The sequence below is a fragment of the Varanus komodoensis genome, unplaced genomic scaffold (genome assembly GCF_004798865.1).
Source record: "Varanus komodoensis strain SLA01 unplaced genomic scaffold, ASM479886v1 scaffold18_3, whole genome shotgun sequence".
NCBI classification, from domain to species: Eukaryota; Metazoa; Chordata; class Lepidosauria; order Squamata; family Varanidae; genus Varanus; species Varanus komodoensis.
The window spans coordinates 10,517,281-10,527,920 of NW_025335549.1; positions in this window are offsets into that span (position 1 = coordinate 10,517,281).

Sequence of the window (10,640 nt, forward strand, 5' to 3'; positions counted from 1 at the left end):
CAAGGTATCCACTTGAACATGCTTCAGTGCTGGATTGAAGCAAGACTAAATGTTATTTCTCTCTCTTTCTCTGTGTGTGTAATACATAGCATAAAGCGGCCCAATCCCGCATCATTCCTGGCATCAGCAGTGCCTCAAGGATCTGTGTCTCCCCTTGCAGTGCTTCCAGAAAAGACTTGACTTGTGCAATCACCCTGCCTCTTTCACAGAACTTGATGGATGAGTCCTGATGTTGTTGTCTTCCATTGACAGACCTCCCATTTTCCCCTAGCATTTCTTCCCGCTTGTTTTCTTAACAGAAAAAAGGAAGAAAAGCTATATACTGCTTCCTCCTGGAAGTATCCTGCCCCACACCTCTGCAGAAAAGCCACAATGTATGCTATAAAACAGGGGTGGGCAACTTTGGGAAGTCTAGAGGCCACTTTGGGTGTGTTTTTAATCGGTTTGTTATGCTGCAGCTTTATCGGCATGCTTCCTCATGTTAAACACACCAAGAGCAGGTTCAAACATTTTTTTGAACACTGAAAAGTTTAAGTCTTACCTGAAATATATTCCCCCTGAGGCAAGCAAGGAACAGCATGTATCCTTAAAAATCAACCTAGCCTATCCAGGAAGCAGTGTTAGCTTTTAGCCTTTTCACCAATTTGCTAGCTTTCTATATACGAAGCAGTTGAATTTTTGAATGTAACATGAGGGAGCATTCCAATGTAGTATTCCACCACCTCCAGCCTGAAGTGGTAGAGTCCAGGAAGAACTGTGCCACATGCTTCTTTTGGAGGGTCCATGTGAATGTTTTTTCTTTAGGTTATGATCCTAGAAAAACTGACTTGGAAGTAAGTTCCATTTGATAAAGAACATTTGCCCACAAGCAAACCTGGGACATCTGTTCAGGGATAGGCTGGACATGTACATGGTGGGCATGTCATGAGTGGAGCCGGCTGGAGCCGGGGGTCAGACTAGATGGCCCGGAAGACCCCTTCTGACTCGCTCTGTTTCTATGTTTCTTTCTGGCATTCAGACACAAAGAAAAGTAGTCCTTTTACCTGGCAAAGCTGAACCAGAAACATGTGTTTCATTTCTCAGTTCAAAAGGGAGTTGGAAGAAGAACAAGAAGCCAGGAAGGGGAACTTCAGGGTTGGCAAGCCACTTGGGCCTTTGAAGAGTTACAGTGGGGCTCCTGGATCAAAGTCTATAGTTGCTCCTGAGATCTGAAGGCAACTGATGCTTTGTTTCTAAAGGAAGATCATTAGCAAGCACTTAGCAATGTCCCTTCCTCCCTTTTCTGTCTTCCTCTCTTTTGCAAGAACCTGAAAAACATATATTGGGCTTGCGATGCCCCTTAGAAACATTCCAGAGCGTGACTTAGATCCTTCTTGCCCCCAGAGGTTCGGGAAGTCAGGCATCCTGTGATCCCTCCCTATGCTTGCCCATTTTAATTGTCTCCAGCCTGGACTTTAATCTCTTCACCGAGTCAGCAGAGTTCTGTGGCACCTGTGTGGAAAGCTCTGTGCCAGTCCCACCGGAGAGGTGCCCCTCCCCAGAGAGGAGAGAAGCCAGTGGGCCAGATGCACTTTTGCAAATAGATGCAACCCAGAAGAGGTCACTTGGGATATGCTTCTGCAACGTCTGTCCAGTGCAGCTCTTGGAATCTACCCAGCCCTGCTTTCTCATTGATGATTTGGACTGGAAAATACACATCATTTTTTAAAAAAAGTATCTCTCCCTCACTAGCACTCCAGAACTAATGAGCCTCAGAAACAAATACGTCTTCTGCTCACCACAAGTGGCATTTTTTCTCTAGTGCTTTTGCTACAGACGAACACGGTTCCTTTTCTGGAATTAACCAGGAATGTATCTCATGGAGAAAGTGAACCCACTGAGCATGCCCACAGGGACTATCAGGGTAAGGCCACTCACGAATGAGAACAAGAGAATGGGTTGAAGCTTAGGCCATCAGAGGCGGACCTTTTCTGGAATGCAAACACTGAACCTCAGGCCAAACCTGGCCAGCCTGGGGGACCAATCCAACCCCAAGTGGCTGTGCCCCTATCCCCAGCTCCAACCAGTTCCCCCAACCCCCCTTTCATTTGGTGATCTGGTTTTTGCACTGTTTCATACCCATTCCGAAAGGTTAGTCTTGTCCTAAGGCTTAGTTCCTGGTAGCAAGAGTGCTGTGCAAAACCATACTGGCATCTTGGCCCTACCAGTGCTGGAATGTTGTCCAACTTAGCTGGCTTCGGTGTCTGTTCTTTTGCTTTTCCTCTTTGCTGCCTTTCTCCCCCATTGCGCAGCCTCCTTTTTCTCAAAATCAATCCACAGCTCATGATGCCGGCACAATAGCATCCCCTGGAAGTTGTCAAAGTCCACTATCAGCAACTGCTTGTATATGCAGAATGCCTCATCTGCTCTGCTGGATTCCTCCTCTATTTCTTACTCTCTCTATTCTGAAATTCATACGTGAGCCTGTGGACAGTCAGTTCTCACACTCCTTTGCAATATGTGTGCTTTGAAATGCAGTGTCAGGAGGAAAGCACGAGAGCGAGCCAAGAGAAGAGAGAAACGGAAGCAGACGTGGGGGTTAATCACAGGGCATCCAAGCAGTGCGGGAGTCTTTGAATGGGAGGGTGCAGAAGAGGAGCAGCAACTGTAGCATATAAATGCAAACACTTGTGTTCAGCTCTGCTGCACTGAGCTTCTTGGTGATCGTTTTCTGGAAGGGCACTTGCCCAGTGGCTTGTTCTTTTTTCATCAAAGCTGCTTCCTTCCTTGGTGGGATGGTGAATTTTGGAGCCCTGTCCCTCCTTGGGAGAGCTGAGAGAGCCACACCCTCAAAGAGACTCCCAGGTACTCAAGCTGCTGTGTTATCCACATCAACCAACCAGCCCTAGAGATGGTCCTCTCTGCCCCGAGCAAGGCTTGCGGAGAGTTGATGGATCGTAATGGTCCGCTCGAGACTACACCTCCCCCGAATCAAGGGATGGGGGGGGGTATTGCCCCCATATCCTGCTAGTCCTCTTGCTATTGGGTCATTGGGGCGGTTGCTGTGGGACCAGGAAGCTGGATGGGGAGAACTTCCATCTGATCCAGCACAGCTCTTCTGTCCTTAGTCAGTTAACAACCTGTTGCCAAATCTACTTTTATGGTGTCAACACCCAGTTACCTCCTATTTTTGGGCACATGTTTCTTGAAATTTCCTCACAGCCTTCCACCTTTGCACAGGCCAAACCCAGAGCTGTTTTTTCTCCTCTTCCCTTTGCAGTGTGTCCCAGTTTCCCATGTGCCGCACTTTGACACAGTGTCGCCCCGTGGAACAGCTGGGTGCCTTCCTATTAATACTCTTTTGTCTCCTGGGATGTGTTACCTGCCCCTTCTGCTCAGATGAACCAGAATCCGCTTTGAAGTGCACTTGACTTTGGCTGCTGCTTTCTTGGCTTTAATTACATGTTCCTCCATCCGTTGCCATGGATTTGCACAATTAGGGCTGTAATTAATGTCCCAGCTCAGATGTTAAGGGAAAATATATCATAAAAATGTCCATGCTTCATTGATCATAAGATTTCCCACCCTCCTTTTTAGTTTAGCTCCTGCTGCTGTTCCTGCTAGTGAGGCTACGAAATGGGGTTGGTGGAAGAGAGCCATCTTGCTGTGGGTCCCACCAAATGGCTAGCTTTTCTACCACCACCGACGTTGGATCAGGATGGATCTGGCGGGTGGCAAACCATGGCCAATAGCAAGGATAGGGATGGTTAGACAAGGGTACACACTCCAGTAGGGGACCATGGACTAAATCCACCTAGAGTTGCTCCTCCTCCATGTTGTTGCACCTGGGGTGTTCAGCCACCTCCACCTGGATGCAAAAGTTCTTATCTTTAAACTGGAATTGGAAAGGACAGCACTTCTCCCAGAGAACTGCCCTCTGTAAAAGAGGGAATACTGCCTCCGTACATGTTTAGTCTGTGGGGATTATGGGTAATCCACCTGTGCTCCATTCCCATCGTTTCTGCTTACAACTCCCTGGCTCTTGCTCCTCGGCTCCAAGACCCACCTGCACATGAGCGAAACCTGGAACAGAGGATTGTCTTTCAGGGCCGAGGTACCATCCCGTGGCATCACCCCTTCTTCAGCCCTCTCCCTGAAGGCCGCTTCCCTCTGTGCAGCCATGTGGGGACCAGCCCAACAGCACCTCAGGAGTAAGAGTTGGAGCCTGTTGCCACAGGCTAGATGAATAGTTTCCAGTCAGGGTAGAAAGGAAAGGCAGCATGTCCTTCCTTCTTTCTTGGCTCTGTCTCTCCTGCTTGGGGTGGGGAGAGAAGGGCTGAGCGCTCCTCCAGCAGAGCAGGTCTTGCTCTCTCTTGGAGATGGGGAAGGGCACGCCAGCAGTGGGGGAAGCTGTGCTGTTTGCTCTCTGATCTGATTTCAGAAATTCCTGCCCCGGGCAAAACTCAGGGATGTGCTGGAGTGCCAGGGAGTGTCCGCCTGAAGAAGAAGAGGGCTGGCTCCAATGGGAAGCACCTGCTCAGGGGCCAGCATCTCTGCACGAGCCCCCTGGCAAGCGGGCCTGGAGGGTTCACCGTGGGAACCTGCCGGCTTGCTCACCTCTTGCCGGGCTCCAGACAGCAGCAGTAGTTGGGTACTGGGAGGTGCTCCTGCCGGCTTGCCTCCTGGCCCTCGGCCTGTCAGGCGAGCAAGGGACATTGGCGGTGAGAAGGTGAGCTGCCTGGAGCAGAAAGTCCATGGGGGCTTCAGGGGTGCTCAGAAACCTGCAGCCAGTGTTCCATAGGAACACTGCATTTCTTAAGAATTTCTTAGAGCGGGTGGTGCAACGCCAGGAGCAGATACCCAAATGAACTGCCAGCTTTCCTGTCTTGCCCCCCCGCCCCCGGAGCAGAATCCACCCTACCGGTGGTTTCCCTTAGCAAGGGCTCTGGTGCTGTACCATCCAAGCATGCGATGGATCAGAGTGGCTGGACCTCTTCTGCATTGACCTGCGCTGGGAAACACTTGAATGTTCTGTGCTCACCTCCCCACCCCGATCCTGGAAGCTGTTGGATTTAGACAAGGTGGGCTGTTGATTGAAGAGACTGTTGGGTTTGGGAAGTGAGTGCTTCACATGGCAGACTTTTGAAGTCTCTAGGAGGACTTAGGCAATAATCCTAGACCCACGTAACTAGGAGGAAGCCTTGATGAACTCAGTGGGACTTATTTCCGAGTTGCTATGTATAGGTTTACACTATTCGCATCATGTATAGGAATGAGCACTAGGGTCTGTGTGCATGTTTTTAATGTATTCCTCAAGGCCAGCTCTGACCCTTCTTTCCAGCCTTCAAAACCTGTCTTTCAAATACTGGAAGCTTCTGAAACTGTGTGTGGGTTTTTATTTCAGCTTTAGGGATGGCACCCTCTCGGTTCGGGGTTTTCTCCCTGAGCATCTATTTGCACTTGACAGGGTAGAGAAACAACAGCTCAGCTCCAGGGCCACTTTCCTATCTGAGGCTGGGGGTGTACATGTGACCTTGGCTTTAAAGAGGATTTTCTTTCCCACAGTGTTTCTGGCTGATAATCCAGGCTGGCTGAGGCTAGTCTTTCGGCCCTCCGCCTGTCACCACCCCTTATATTATGTTTGTCCATCTAGCATTAACCCAAGTAGCAAGATGGAACCTGTACCTACAGTAACAGTTCCAAAGAGAGAACATTTATGGGTTGCGCAGCAAATTGGCACCGCTGGTCATTGCTGCAGAAATGTGAATGTATCGTTCGCTCATGACCGGGCCAACGAAATGAATGTGAGAGATCTTCTTTCTCCCAGTCAAACAAAATTGCCGACCAGTCCGAATGTACTTTAAAATCCTCCAGTGTCTTTCCGATAGCGGAATCATCACTGAAGGTGGCAGCATCCTGAGGCAGGGACAGTCCTCATCCTTCAGCCAATTTATCTGGATTTCCCCATGAAGGGCTTTGAAAAGCACTTTCACTCATCCGATGAATGTATTTTGACCGCACATGTACAGCAGGGATGTAAGGAGGAGCAAAGCAAAGCAGAGGGCAGGGTGGACGTCGAACGAGGCATCTCAGAGGGGAGCCTCCATCTTGTGCGTGCGTAGCCAGGCAGACGATGGAAATGCCATCACACCTTGTTGCATAGGACTGCTCAGGGAAAAAATGAAGAATGAGGCAGCGAAACTGTGCAGTTGGCTGTAGCAGAGCCTGCACTTGACTGGGCTGCAAAGTTTAGGCTGCCAAACTCCTGCCAGCAAGAGATTTGCATACACGTTCGCCTTCAGAGAGCTGCCTCGGGCCTCCCCACAGTTTTTATTTCCTCTATAGCAGAATTTTTTTTTAGGCTGCCATCCTAGGCATGATTACGAAGGTGACCATCTTACTGAACTCGGCTCGGTCTGCTTCTGAATAACTCTGCTTAGGATTGCAGGAAAAATAGCAAACAATCACGAATCCTTACACCATGTCCTTAAAAAAACCAAAATCCTCACTTTGCGAGAGAATGCCTGGGTCTTCCCCTGCCTCTTTAACCATGTTATTGTTCTTTTTCCTTTTTCACACTGATGGAGTAACTACTGCTACTCCATTTTGGGTAAGTCTGCATTTCTTGGGAATCCATTTTCCTTGCTCTACACCTAAGTGGATTTAGACAGAGCTTTTTCTCCCAAGGCATTCGATAGAGCCAGGTAACCTAAATTTCCTACCTGTCCTTAGGGTGCTTCCAGACAGTGCTCCTAGCACTTCCAGTCAGAAGATGTTGTGCCCCAGGTCCCGCTTTCCTTCCCTGACTGATGTTCCATGCTAGTAAGGAAAGGAGCAGGGAGGGAAAGAAGAAGAAGAAGTCATGGGAGGGCTGTCGCTGGAAGAGGACAGCAGCCGCTCTCCGCCGGTGAATGGAGCAGGGGAATCGCACAACCTCATCTGGAAGCACCCTCAACCTAGCTATCTCTGTATTTGCATTAGTCTGTCTTATTGTGAGCTGGTCACAAGAAAGATGGAAGCTTTTGCGGGGACTCTTCTGTGTGTTGTTGGTTCAAGTTTGCGACTGGGAGTGCACAACACCCCCTTTTGAATTCCAATTCTTGCCACTGTACAGTATCTGGAAATGCATCAAGAGACTTTTTTATATTTCTGAATGTTGTACTTTTTAACTCCTTGCAAGCTTGGTAATACATCTAAATGTCTTTAAAAAAAACAATGGCTTCCTCAGCGTGCTGAAGTCTGTGTACATGGGAAGGGGGCGGGCAGGCAGGGGGAAGTGCTATTGTTACACTCAGAGCAGATCGCAGTGCTGCACGATTTTCAGGCAGATCAGATGCTTGAACATGGAGGTTGTTTTGGGTTCTTTATTCACGGTTCTCCTGCATTCCGTTGCTTTGGTGGATTGCCCGCCTCATTCTAAGGTTTCCACCCAATGTGCATTTGAGAAGATTAATTGATGCATTAATTGGCAATGTACACGGATGCATACAAGGGAAATCAAAGAAAACACACACTCCTCGTTCTGAGGCGAGGTTGGTGACGTCACAGCAGGCACGACAGGGAGCACGGGGCGGGCACAGGGTGACGGGGTTCTCGGCCTCTTACCCTCATGCTACTTCGCTACCCAAAATCCCCACTGTTGCTGCATTTTTTTGCTGAAAAGACATGGTTCCAACTGGCTGGCAAACAGTGCAGGGGGGATGGGTTAAGCTTTGGCTTTCTGCTTTAAATTGCAGTCTTGAGAGCTTTGTTGTGTACCAAGAAAAATGTCACCTGGAAGGTATCTTGGAATCACACATAAAGTAGTGCTACTCTAGGACATAAATCACTCAGAGAAGAGAGATGGACATGATCCAGAGGGTCCAAAGGCTGTTGTGCCTCCTTTTGGCACTGCCATTTCGGTTGCTTTAGAACACACAAGAAAGAAGCATCATTTGCAAAGAAATTGCTTCAGTTCTCTTGGAACATGATTGTTCAAGCAAAGAGATGTATGTTGAAAGGAACTGTAGGACCACTTGACAGAACTATTAATGGCAACCAGGAAAAAGATATTAATAGAAAAATTGGAGAGGTGAAAAACCGAGTCGCCTCTTAGGAAGAATGGAAATGAATGGCAGTGGAGGTGGGAAAGCCAGCAAATGCTCCATTTGGTTGGAAATATTTGAATGTGTACTTGCTCTGTTTTCCTCATCATTTCCAGTGATGGATGCCACTGCATTTAGAATGAGGGGCCTTTCTAAAAATAGAGATGGCTTAATGCAGCCATAATGAACAGGAGCAGATTTCTGCAAGTTTTTCCAATGCCATTTTAGAGGTTCTTGCACAGGAAAACTTGTAGCATACGTAAACTTAAAATTATGCAGGTGGATCCAGATTGCAATCAGTGAGAATTAAGATACTCTGAATTAATTTGGGCTTGGTTTGAAATCTAGTGGGGCGAGCAAGCTCTCTCTGACATGTACGTGGCTTGTGCATTCAGTTAACCTACAGTCACCCTGTTTGTAGGTTGTTAGCCTGATGTCCAAACCTGGTTGCTTTGGATTATTTAGAGGTCAAACAACCCAGAGTTCACCCAGCAACAAATCACAGGTTAATTCTGGGTTGTTTAACACCAAACAGCCTAGAGTAGCCAGGTTCAGAAGTCACATTAACAACCTACAAATGGGGTCAGAGGTTGTTAACTGCAAGCAGAAAAGCAATAGGTGTACAGTCCTTGGGTGGAATGATCCACAGGCTCTTGTGACATGCAAACCAGTCCTTAAGTTCCATTGATTTCTATATGTGAAGAACTCTTGATCTAACCTAAGATGTTTAAACCACAAATATTAACTTTATTTGGAATTCATCTGCAAGATAAAAGTTACTTATTTTTCAAAATATGTGGCCAACTTTACATTTTGCACTATGTTTTATTTTCAGCTTTTCTTTAAAGCTCTTTGCATGCTCTCCTGTTAGATAGATCCAGAGAAGGAAGCAGGGTCTGCCACATTTTAATCACAAGCCTATCTGAAAAATGAGGTTTAAAATGCTGGCAGAAGAACAATTGATCTACCTAAGGCAGCATCCTTACCCCCCTCCCCATTTTCTCAAAACTTGCATCTTTTTTGCACAATCATCATGCAGAGGTTACAAAGATGTGGCTGGAATAACATAACATTAGAAATTTTCCACATTAATATTTACAGTGGGGGAAGATTACCTATTGAAATCAGACAGACCTTCCTTCAAACCTTTCCCTGCTTTTTTAAACCAGAATCTCTCTCTGCCTGGGAGCCTGGAGGTTGCATTTACACTGCAATGTTTGTGAGTCAGAACTAGGAGTGCCACTTAGGAAGCCAAAACAAATTATACACATGCATGCAAATGCAGAGATGATAATGATCATTTAAATTGCAAGAGACACATCTTGCCAGAGTGAGAAAGATTGCTTATGAAGCCAGTGTGCCCCCTCTGTCAGCTCTGGAGGTGCTAATCCTCAGTGGGCAACAGCAAGGGTCCTGTTCTCCCTGACAATTTTTATAAACTTGAAGCCACGCTTGGTGTGGGCAGCCCACCAGGCAGGGACACACTCAGATAGAGCCTTGTCCTGACAGCTCTTTAGATAAAGGATTGCAAAGCACAACACCAGGCTAGTCTAGCAAAGATGTGATATACATCCAGTTTGTGTAGGTATACAGCGGGCAGTTCTGGGGCATTCTTCAGGCAAAGCAAGCATTGACCCACTGAGCTGGAGTGGGTTCTGCCCCTTTGAGCCATAAACCTCTTGCATACCTTCCCTTAACACAAAGACAGGAGCACTGACTGAGAACACTTTTAGCAAGAGCAGCGTAAGTAAGCAATGCTGTATTAAGCCATTTCGAAGGCATACTCTCGCGTTTAAAAAAACCCAACCCGATACTTTCCAGGTGTGTTGGAGTTCAACTCCCATTATTTCCAGTGATTGCTATGCTGGCTGGGAAAAAGCAGAAGCTGAAATCCAAACAGCTGGAAAAGATCAGGTGGGGAAGGCTGCCCGAGAGCCTTCAAAATGCCTTGCTAGGTTAGACAAAAGTTGGCCCATCGAATCCTCCCAAGAAACCCAGCACCAAATGATGAAATCTGGTCCACTGGAAATTGGCCCACATACAGGGCCCTTCTCTTCAGTCCTGAGCTAGACACACTGTCGGTCGAGTCATAAAACTGGTCCTGGAATGTGCTGGACATGTCTATTCACCCGTTAAGCTTAGTAGTAGTTGGCAGCAATCATGTTAGTAGTATTTTAAACCAGAGAACGGTAAGAGTTAGAAGGGACCAGCCTCTCCAGCTCTGCTGCCCAAGTCCACCGCTGAGCCACTTGGACATTTTGTTCTCCTGATGTTTAACTAAATCTGCTTTCCTGCCATTTTCAGCTGCTGGTTCCAAGAGAGAACAAGCCCATTCCATCTTCTTCTGCCTGCCATGCCTCCCTGTAATCTTCTCTAAATGAGACAAGCTCAGGGCAAGCGTGAGGAACACTGAGAGAACATTTTGCCTTCCTGCTACGTGTTGGCTCAGCTGCTGCTCTTCCTGTAGGGAAGAACACCTTTTCTGAGTTGAAAAGCATCATGGAGAGAGGAGATTTTGAGAGCAGATGGGGAAAGTTTTGTGGTTGACAAGACTCCAAGGATGCTTGTCATTTATTT